At 36.8% G+C, this 10,496-nt stretch overlaps 1 protein-coding gene across 1 annotated transcript in view; it reads right to left on the bottom strand.

The window, feature by feature from the left end:
• The window catches only part of LOC137636150 (N-acetylated-alpha-linked acidic dipeptidase 2-like), a 69,348-nt gene extending 59,185 nt beyond the window's left edge, over positions 1-10,163 (bottom strand). Inside the window, exon 1 of the mRNA XM_068368556.1 lies at positions 10,009-10,163. The gene's annotated coding sequence lies outside the window, so the exon portion shown is untranslated. The remainder of the gene's footprint in view (positions 1-10,008) is intronic.
• Between the last annotated feature and the right edge of the window lie 333 nt (positions 10,164-10,496).

The raw sequence follows: 10,496 nt of genomic DNA, 5'->3' as shown, positions 1-10,496 counted from the left end.
TCTACAGCCACTTACTGCGTCCCATCCGCATCAGTTTTGCTACTACCACACCAGATTCACGGCAACTGCGAAGAAATGTGCCAAGGATTGTCAGTAAGTAGGCCATCTCTCGTGGCGGTGGCCTATCGTGTTTCTAATCTTTTCTTTTTACATGATGCAGGAACGGGCGTGCGATTTTTGGTAGACTTGGGTGCTTGTCGTTTTCTTTTGCCAAGGGAACTCTACAGGACACGACGTAGTCTGTCTACGTCTACCGACGTCCGCTTGGTAGCTGCCAATGGATCTGCAATACCCACCTACGGTTACAAGAACCTCATATTATCGTTAGGAAAGGGTAAATTTAATTGGAAGGTTCTCGTTGCTGACGTCACATTGCCAATCCTCGGTCCGGATTTCCCCTCTCATTTCCACCTTCTGGTCGATGACGCCGACCGACGATTGGTCAACGCAGACTCGTACTTGTTGACACCTCTTCAACCCGCCCCCTCCAACCTCGCTCCCCACATCAGCGCACCCATGGCCACCTCCTTACGCGTAACCAGAAGTTTTCCGTCCAGAACTTCGCCAAACGCCCACAGCTCCTGCCAAGCACGGTATTTATCACCATATCAAGACGATGGGACCCCCAGTCTTCGCAAAATTCAGACGTCTGGCACCGGAACGATTGGCAGCCGCCAAACAGACGTTTGCCGAAATGGAGGAAATGGGCTTTTGCCAGAAGGGCTCCAGCCCATTGTCGTCGCCCTTACACATTGTTCTGAAGAAAGACGGCTCCCTCCGTCCGTGTGGGGATTACAGGAGCCTGAATATGCAAACAGAACCGGATCACTACCCCCTCCCAAACATCGCTGAAGTGACCTCCTACCTGCACAAAGCGAAGGTTTTCTCTACGCTCGACCTCCTGAAGGGGTATTATCAAGGGCCTATGAACCCAGATGACATCCCCAAGACTGCCATCACCACTCCGTTTGGTACATACACCTTCAATTACTCCGGTTTTGGCCTTCGTAATGCTGGGGCCATGTTTCAACGTCTCATGGATGGCATCTTAGGGGACATTCCCTTCTGTGTATGTTATGTGGACAACATATATGTGTTCTCCTCCTCAAAAGATGAACACCTCCGTCAACTGCGCATCGTCCTCGACCGCTTGCAACAAAACAGCCTTGTAGTCCAGTACGACAAGGGCACCTTTGGCGCCAACGAAGTGTCGTTCTTAGGCACCGCATCACTCCCGAAGGAGTCCGTCCCCTCCCTGAGAAGGTAGCAGTCGTTCAGGACCTCCCAGCACCCTCGACCGTCAAAGATCTGCCAGCCATTGCCACCACTCTTGCTTCCCTCTATGCCTCCCTCAAGGGCAAGCCAAAGGACCTGAAGTGGGGTCCCCTTCAAGAAGCGGCCTTCTGCGATGCAAAGAAGGCCCTATCAACCGCTGTGGCTCTCACTTTTCCTATCCCACATGCCCCTCTCCTTCTCTCCACCGATGCCCACGACGTCGCTATTGGTGCAATACTCGAGCAGGTGGTCAACGGCTTGCCCCGCCCATTGGCCTTCTTACACAGAAAACTGTTCAAGGCAGAATCGGGTTATACTACCTTCGATCGCAAACTGCAGGTGGTGCACTTGGCTGTCTGTCACTTTCGCCATTTCTTAGAAGGTACGCCATTCGTCATTCGCACACACCACATGCCTCTGGTGGACGCCTTCACTCGACAGTCTGACGCCTGGTCCGCCCGTCAACGTCAACTTCTCTCTGCCATGGCTGAATACAATTGCACCCTTCAATACGTCCCTGGGAAAATGAATCGCGTTGTCAATGCCCTGTCAAGAAAAACGTTGGCTGCCGTTCAACTGGGATTGGATTACAACGCCTTGGCTAATGACCAATGACAGGATCCAGAGTATCAAGCATTTAGGATATCCTTCATGTCCTTCCGTTGGGAAGATTTTTCCCTCGAGGACTCCAACACCACCCTACTCTGTGACGTCAGTACTGGTAGATCACAACCTTGGACTCCTACTCCCATGCGCCGGCAGGTGTTTGATTTCATTCATGGCCTTTCACATCCCTCGTGCCGTTTTACTGCACAGCTGCTGAAGACGAAGCTCATTTGGCACGGCATTTCTAAGGATGCTAAGGATTGGGTCCGCCCCTGTACTTCTTGCCAAACTTCCAAAGTACATCGACACACGGATTCAGGAGTGGGCACCTTTCCTCAACCTCAGCGACGTTTCGCACAAATTCACATCGACGTTGTAGGCCCCCTACCCACATCATAACGACATTGTTACCTGTTTACCGTTATTGACCACTCCACTCGTTGGCCTAGAGCCATTCCCATGGAAACTGCAACGTCCGCCTCATGTACATCTGCCTTACTCTCAGGATGGATTGCAAGATTTGGTATCCCAGAGCATATTACTTCTGACAGGGGTACCACTTTCACCTCTCAATTGTGAACATCATTAGTGAATCTCCTGGGCATCAACCTGTATCAGACAACTGCCTACAACCCCACTGCCATGGGAATGGTTGAACGTTTTCATCGCAACCTCAAAGCAGCCTTGATGTCCCGCTGCACGGATTCCAACTGGTTTACTCAGCTTCCCTGGGTCCTCCTGGGACTAAGGACCACTCCTAAAGACACCCTCGATGTCTTGGCAGCTAAAATGGTGTATGGCGACCCGTTGGTAGTCCCTGCCGAACTTTTTCCTTCTACAATCTCCTCCGACGATTTCCAGCGAATACTTCACATCGTGGGAAAATTTACTCAATGCCACCAGACTTACAAGCCCCCAGCGAAGCATCACATACCGACAGACTTGCACTCTGCAACGCATGTCTTCCTGCTCAACGACACTAGCAAGCCACCGCTAACTCCCCCTTACAAGGGCCTTTTCCTTGTGATCCAACGCAGTCCCAAAGCATTCCTACTAAACATTCGTGGCAAAGAAAACTGGGTCTCCATTGATCGTCTAAAACCTGCTTATCTCCTGCCAGATGACCCACCTAAAGTTCACCTCTCCAGATCAGGGCACCCTATTTACCATGTAGAGTATGTCATTTTTAGGGGGGAGACCATGTACCAACCGTGTGTCACACGATCGTACATAGTAATGACATTTCATTTTGTGTATATATTATGCTTGTATCTTCGCTCTCCCCTCGCACTTAAAAGAACATGAAATAACATGTATGTTTTTTCTCACTATTACCTGTTAACCGGTTGAACAGGAAATATCCTGTTGCATTGAGTTTTTGTATATAAGGGCGAGTGTCTGTAATAAAGTTACTCAGTTGCTTTCATTCTGTCTTTGAGTCACAACCTTCTCTCGGCTCGTCACAGGAGGGTGGCCGAAGACTAGGAAGAAGGTTTGAGGCTGAGTATTAACAATAGGACAAAGGTCTTTAAAAAATGAAGTATAGCAGGAGGTAGAAAATATAGATCAGACCCATACCTTAAGACTTAGAAATGAAAGGAAATGAATGTTATCAATCCTTATAGCAACTATTCTCTTTATCGTTTATTTTCTTATAAAAACAATTAGTCACTAATTTAAGATTGTCTGGTGTTTCCCTTGAAGAGATACTTAAAAATAAAACTCTTAACATTCCATAACTCTATTTAACATTTTATGGATACACACTTTCATCATTTGTTGATTATCTTTATACATTTTGTTCAGAGATCTGTTAATTTTTGTATTTTCTTATGTTTTTCTTTTTATTTTTATATACAGTTTATTATCAGTATTACCATAATTTCTTTAGGAGATGATATAGTTAGTACTCAGGAAGTTAATGTCATTTATAGCGGGGTTTTTATTAATGAATGATCATTTTAAGTAACACTAATGACAATGAAAATTATTTATTAAATTAACTATTTTTCACTTAAGCGATTATTTTCGAACATTAACTTTTTTCAAACTACTTTATTTTTTGTTTTATATAAAAACTCTTCATAGAGTAATTAATCTCAATTACAATTAATGTTTTCCAGTTCAAAATGATCTATGTCAGGATGCTTGAAATCTTTAAATTAATCAAAATTATATTTCCGGGTTAAGGTTCAGGTTAAAGGTTCAAGTTGAAGGTCAATATTTTGTTATGGTTCAGGTTAAAGGTTAAGGTTCTAGTTAAAGGTTAAGATTCCGGTTAAAAGTTCAGAGTTAAGGTTCAAGTTAAAGGTCAATTTTTTATGGTTCAGGTTAAGATCCTGGTTGAAGGTTAAAGTTCAAAGTGGAGGTTCAAGTTAAAGGTAAATTTTTGTTAAGGTTCAGATTAAATGCCATTATTTTTTAAGGTTCAGGTTGAAGGTTCAGAGTTAAGGTAAACTTTTTGTTAAGGTTTAGGTTGAAGTTTACGGTTCAAGTTATAGGTTAATTTGTTTTTTAAGGTTCGGGTTAAATGTTCAGGGTTAAGGTTCAAGTTAAAGGTTAATTTTTTTTTAAGGTTCAGGTTATAAGTTTTGAGTTAAGGTTCAAGTTAAAGGTGAAATTTTTGTCAAGGGTCACGTTGAAGGTTAAGGTTCGGGTTAAAGGCTCAGAGTTACGGTTCAAGTTAAATGTTATTTCTTTTTTTTTGTTAAGGTTCAGATTCAGAATAAGGTTCAAATTAAAGGTTTATTTTTTTGTTTAAGATTCGGGTAAATATTCTAGCTAAGTTTCTGGTTCAGGTTAAAGGTTGAAGTTCTAATCCAGGTTTAGGCTCAAGGTTCAACTCATCATTTTCTATTTCTACGGCATTTATAACTATCAATTAAATTTCAACGATGTTACCAGTTGCAAATCAGAGAATAATAGTTCAACCTTAGATAGAGAGAGGATGTTTAATAGCCCCATTTAATTGCCAGTTGCAACAATTAAATATTTCTCTTTTTATAGTCTATATGTGAAAGATCTATTTTAATGTGGTCACTGTTATTAGATTGTTTTATTTTGATTGATCATTATTTCTCTTGTAGTTTGTTTATTTCCTTGTTTCGTTTCCTCGGTGGGGTTATTTTCCCTAGTAGAGTCCTTGGGCTTATAGTTTCCGGCTTTTTTACAGCTAGAGTTGTAGCTGAGCTAATAATAATAATAATAATAATAACAATAATAATAATAATAACAATAACAACAATAATAATAATAATAATAATAATAATAATAATGATTATTATTATAATTATTATTATTATTATTATTATTGATGATGATGATAAAAGGGATTGTATTGCCATATATATATATATATATATATATATATATATATATATATATATATATATATATATATATATATATATATATATATATATATATATATATATATATATATATGTAGTTTTCTCTTGCATCAAGGATGAGACCACATGCGCTAAACAAGTATGTACTAGTTAATCGCTGTAAAGCAGAAAGCCCATAAACGATAGATCCTCTGTTTTACTTTTCTCTTTTCATGCACGCATCGGGTTCAGTTTCATTGTTCAATTCCAGAGTTAAGGTTCAAGTTTAAAGATAAGGTTCAAGGGTAAGGTTCAAGTTTAAGGATAATGTTCAAGTTCAACGGTAAGATTCCAGTTTAAGGATAATGTTCAAGTTCAAGGGTAAGATTCAAGGTTAAAGGTCAAAATTAAGGTTACAAATCATGTTCAGTGTTTAGATTTGTGTTTAATGTTCAGGTTTATGGTTAAAGTTCCAAATTATGGTTAATGTTCAGTTTGTTAAGATTCAGGTTAAGGATCATGGATCTGGTTTAGTGTTAAGGTTTAGATTCAGGGTTCAGATTTAGATTAAACGTTAAGGTCCAAGTTAAAGATTAATGTTCAGAGTTAAGGGTCAGGTTCAAGATTAAGGCTTCAGTTCAGGGTTAGTGTTTAGGTTCATGCTCTTGGTTAAGGTTACGGTTCAGCATTAGGGTTAAGGTTCAGTTTAAGGGTTAAAGTTACGAATCAGGGTTAGGATTTACGTTCAATGTTAAGGTTAAAGGCTGAGGTTCAGGTTCAGAGTTAAGGTTCCGGATTAGGGTTAAGGTTCAACTTTAAAGAGTTCATATTCAGAGTTAAGGCTTAGGTTAAGGTTCTGGATCAGCATTAAGGTTAAGGTTCTTGTTCAGGATTCAGGAAAAATAGGAAGAAAATAAGAAGGGAAGCGTCAATGATTTTGATATCTGACTGCGTAGGTCGAGATAAAAACCTATGATCCAAAATTCATGGTTCTTAACCCCTGCCCTTTTTTTCAGGATAGAAGGTGCCATAGTCCTTTTTTCCTAGCCTACGCCATATAGAAATCTATTAGATATGATAAAAGTTATTATTATTATTATTATCGTGACAAGAAAACAAATCAGTGAGAGGAGAGTAGGAAAATATGATAAGGTGATATTCTAACCTCATTTCTTGGTGAGCCACGTTTTTTATTTTCATGAACTAGCCAGATATCATTGCTTGAGAGAGAGAGAGAGAGAGAGAGAGAGAGAGAGAGAGAGAGAGAGAGAGAGAGAGAGAGAGAGAGAGAGAGAGAGAGAGAGAGTATTCAATTATTTGACTTACAAATTATTAGAGAGAAAGAGAAAAGGCATTAAGCTTTTCTAACATTTAGCTCAAGGTCACCGTGAGAGAGAGAGAGAGAGAGAGAGAGAGAGAGAGAGAGAGAGAGAGAGAGAGAGAGAGAGCAGTGAATACAGAATGTTAAAGAAATACCCACACTTAGCAACACAGAAAAATAAAGATCGGACTCATAAAAATTAAGGTGATGTAGACTCACGTAATTGATGTGCACGAAGTCAATCTCACTGCTTTGACTGAGTGACTGTGATTTTATGAAAAATCGATAATAATAATAATAATAATAATAATAATAATAATAATAATAATAATAATAATAATAATAATATTAATAATAATCTCTCCTATATAATAATAATAATGAGCAAGTCTCTCTCTCTCTCTCTCTCTCTTCTCTCTCTCTCTCTCTCTCTCTCTCTCTCTCTCTCTATATATATATATATATATATATATATATATACATATATATATATATATACATATCTATATATATATATATATATATATATATATATATATATATATATATATATATATATATATATATATATATATCTGGTTAAGCTAAGCTCTCCCTCTCCCTTGGGTAGGGGGAGAGGTAGTAGTCATGACCTGGTAAGTGTGGGGTTCGTACGTTTGTGCATTTTTATCTTGATATTTAGCAGTCATTTTAAGGGCAGCATGAAATAATAATAATAATAATAATAATAATAATAATAATAATAATAATAATAATAATAATAATAATAATAACAGGTGATATAATGCTATTAATAACGGTAAGAGATCTATCATCATTTCTTACATTCTTTTAAACGAAATTATTTATATATAAGAATTTAACACCTTGACCATAATCAAATTTGATAAATTACATTAATCAAAACTGATATTATTATTAGATCCTCAAATATAATGGTATTTAACTTCCAATTTGTATTTCAAATGAGTGAAGCCAAAATTGAACGAAGAACACAAAGTTTCATTCCACATGTAAGCAACCACGCTGTCCTTTATCCTCTTCTCGTAATTTACCTTAGGAATCATAACGCCCAACTCTTCAAGCCCTTCACGCCCTAGGGCACCCTCCGTGAATCATAAACCCTCCCTCCTCCCCCCGCGGTGACCTTGGTAGCAAGAAATTTCCCTTTATATTATATTTCAAACATTCCTAGATAACTTAACGATCACTTCCTGTGTCCAAAGTTATTTCACAGAAATTCCTTCTATCGAAGTTCATAACTATATTGTATTAGTTTTTTACCCGTGGAAGTTTTTTTATGAATAACTCAAATTTACATGAATTATTATTATTATTATTATTATTATTATTATTATTATCATTATTATTATCATCATCATCTAAGCTTTATCCTTTGTTGGAAAAGCCAGATACTATAAGCCTAAGGGTCCAACAGAAAAAAAAATTCTAGTGAGGAAATTTAAATAATGATCTATATGAGAAGTAATGAATAATTAATATAAAACATTTTAAAATCAGTTACAACGTTAAAATAGATATGTCATATATAAACTATGAAGAGAGACTCATGTCAGCTTGTTCAACATAAAAAAAACATTCGATGCAAGTTTGAATTTCTGCTGTCCTACCGATTCGACTGCGAGATTACAAAGATAATTCCAGAATCTGGCCACAGATGGAATAAACCTTCTAGACAATTCTATCTTGTTCGTAATACTAGGCAGGCAGTTAATTCTAATAGCCAGGCCTTCATCATGAGGCTCAATACTACACAGTATTCTAGAAGTTTTATTCCAGATTTGACCAAGTTGTGGAAGAATCTTCCTAATCGGGTAGTGGAATCAGTAGAACTTCAAAAGTTCAAAGTTACAGCAAATGTTTTTATGTTGACCAGGCTGACATGAGTCTTTTTATAGTTTATATATGACATATTTGGTTTGACGTTGTTGTTTTTTGTAGAATGATTTATTGTTAATTTGTTCTCATCATTTATTTATTTCCTTTCCTCACTGGGCTATTTTTCCCTGTTGGAGTCCTTGGGCTTACAGCATCTTGCTTTTACAACTAGGGTTGTAACTTGGCTAATAATAATAATAATAATAATATTAGAATATTGTTTATTATTCTAGAAGTTTCATTTATGAATATAAAATCGAATAGTTATTATTATTCGAAGACGGTTAACGCAAATTACAATTAATAGCAATGCTAAATACGCAAACTATTATAGGCCTATTGGTAAATTACATTGAAATTTCCCTCAAATTATGAGATGAATATCTTAAGCGACATAAATAAACAAAAGGAAACATGGCCTACTGTTATAATTACACTAAGCCTACAAGGAAATTATTTTGAAACTTCTCAAATTAATCAAATAATTATTATCAGTTACATAAATAAACAAAGGGTAACTGGGCCTACTGGTAAAATTACATTAAGCCTACTAGGAAATTTCCTTGAAATTTTCACAAAGTAATCAGATGAATATTAAGAGTAAAATAAGTAAACAAAAGTTTCAGAATAACCTCTACATTGATATCGTCAATTCATTTGACTTGTAAACAGACACTGTTCGCTTTATCCGGGTAATTTCCCGTTTCGTCATGGTCGAGTTCGCTCCTAACCTTCCTAATTCATCTCCTTGCATCACAGCGCCAGACTTTTCACTCATATATACAAATTTCTATAATAATTATCAGGTATGATTACTTGTTTCACCTTTTACCGAATATTAACGTTTTATATAAAATTGTACTATTTTCATTCATCCTACTGAATGGAGATACATGTAAAAAAAGATTTGGGACAATTCGTTCAAGATGAGGCAAAATAATTGGTAATCTAGGTTTTATTATTTCATTATAGTCCTTATAAATAAATTAATTTAATTCAAATACCCATTTCCAGCAATGAAAATTACAATATTAACATTAATTCATATAAATATACTATGAAAATTTAAATTAGAAAGATACAGGCGAAACAAGAAATTTTGGAATCGTACGAAAGCGATTGAAATCAGGACAACATCAGAAAACATGTACAGCATTGCCTAAGGGCAAGGGTTGGAGGGAGCTATTATGCTCCTGCCTCACCCTTGGATATCCTAAGCTATCCTTTCATACTGCGATGAAAGAGATTCGAAAATTATTAATTTTGTATATGCCTCATCTCTTGGGGACATACATTTCATCATAGTTATTTATTTTAATTTTTTTTTTCATTAAATTAATTGTTACCTGGAAACCTACCTTGTCAATGAATGCTATCTAGGAATATATATTTAATTATTTATTAGAAATTTTATTCGAATTATCATTTAAAACTAACATTAATTATATGGGCTGGCTAGATTCTTTGAAAAGGTAATCAAAATTATCATACAAATGCTAATAATTTTTACGAAATCATAGCTTTTAAAACTGTACAAACTTAATCTATTGCATCTTTAAACAAATATAAAAATCTTACCGTTAATTTATTAACAACAGCTCAATACCATTGCAAAGAGAAATATATAAAAAGTTCACAGCGAAACACAGAGTTACAGGATGTCTTGCAGAGCGTAGCCACACACCTGTTCGCTCAACGGCAGCACACCGTAGACTGAGACAAGGCTGAGCTGAGTGCTGACTCTCCTGAGTGAGTAACTGAGTGAGTCTCTGAGACCGAGACCGGTCACATCCTCATCGGATTCTTCTTCTTCTTGCATCCCTATCCAAGACTCGAAGTTCCAACCACCTCACTGTCCTCTGACTTTTTCATACATTTCTGCCAGTGTTTCATTTGTTTTCGTACGTTTTCGTTATACAGAAATGCAATGTGTTTTCTGGTTATAATGAGTTTATAAAAAAAAAAAACTTAATTTGGATGCAAGAAAGTTTGTTTATTTAAAGTTTTTACCAGCGCACAAATTCATGTATAACCCATAAACGATTTTTTAATCACTGGTCGAAACG

Source organism: Palaemon carinicauda, unplaced genomic scaffold, assembly GCF_036898095.1.
Source record: "Palaemon carinicauda isolate YSFRI2023 unplaced genomic scaffold, ASM3689809v2 scaffold240, whole genome shotgun sequence".
NCBI classification, from domain to species: domain Eukaryota; kingdom Metazoa; phylum Arthropoda; class Malacostraca; order Decapoda; family Palaemonidae; genus Palaemon; species Palaemon carinicauda.
Note: the sequence above shows the minus strand (reverse complement) of the source record. Positions and strands in the feature narration are given on the sequence as shown.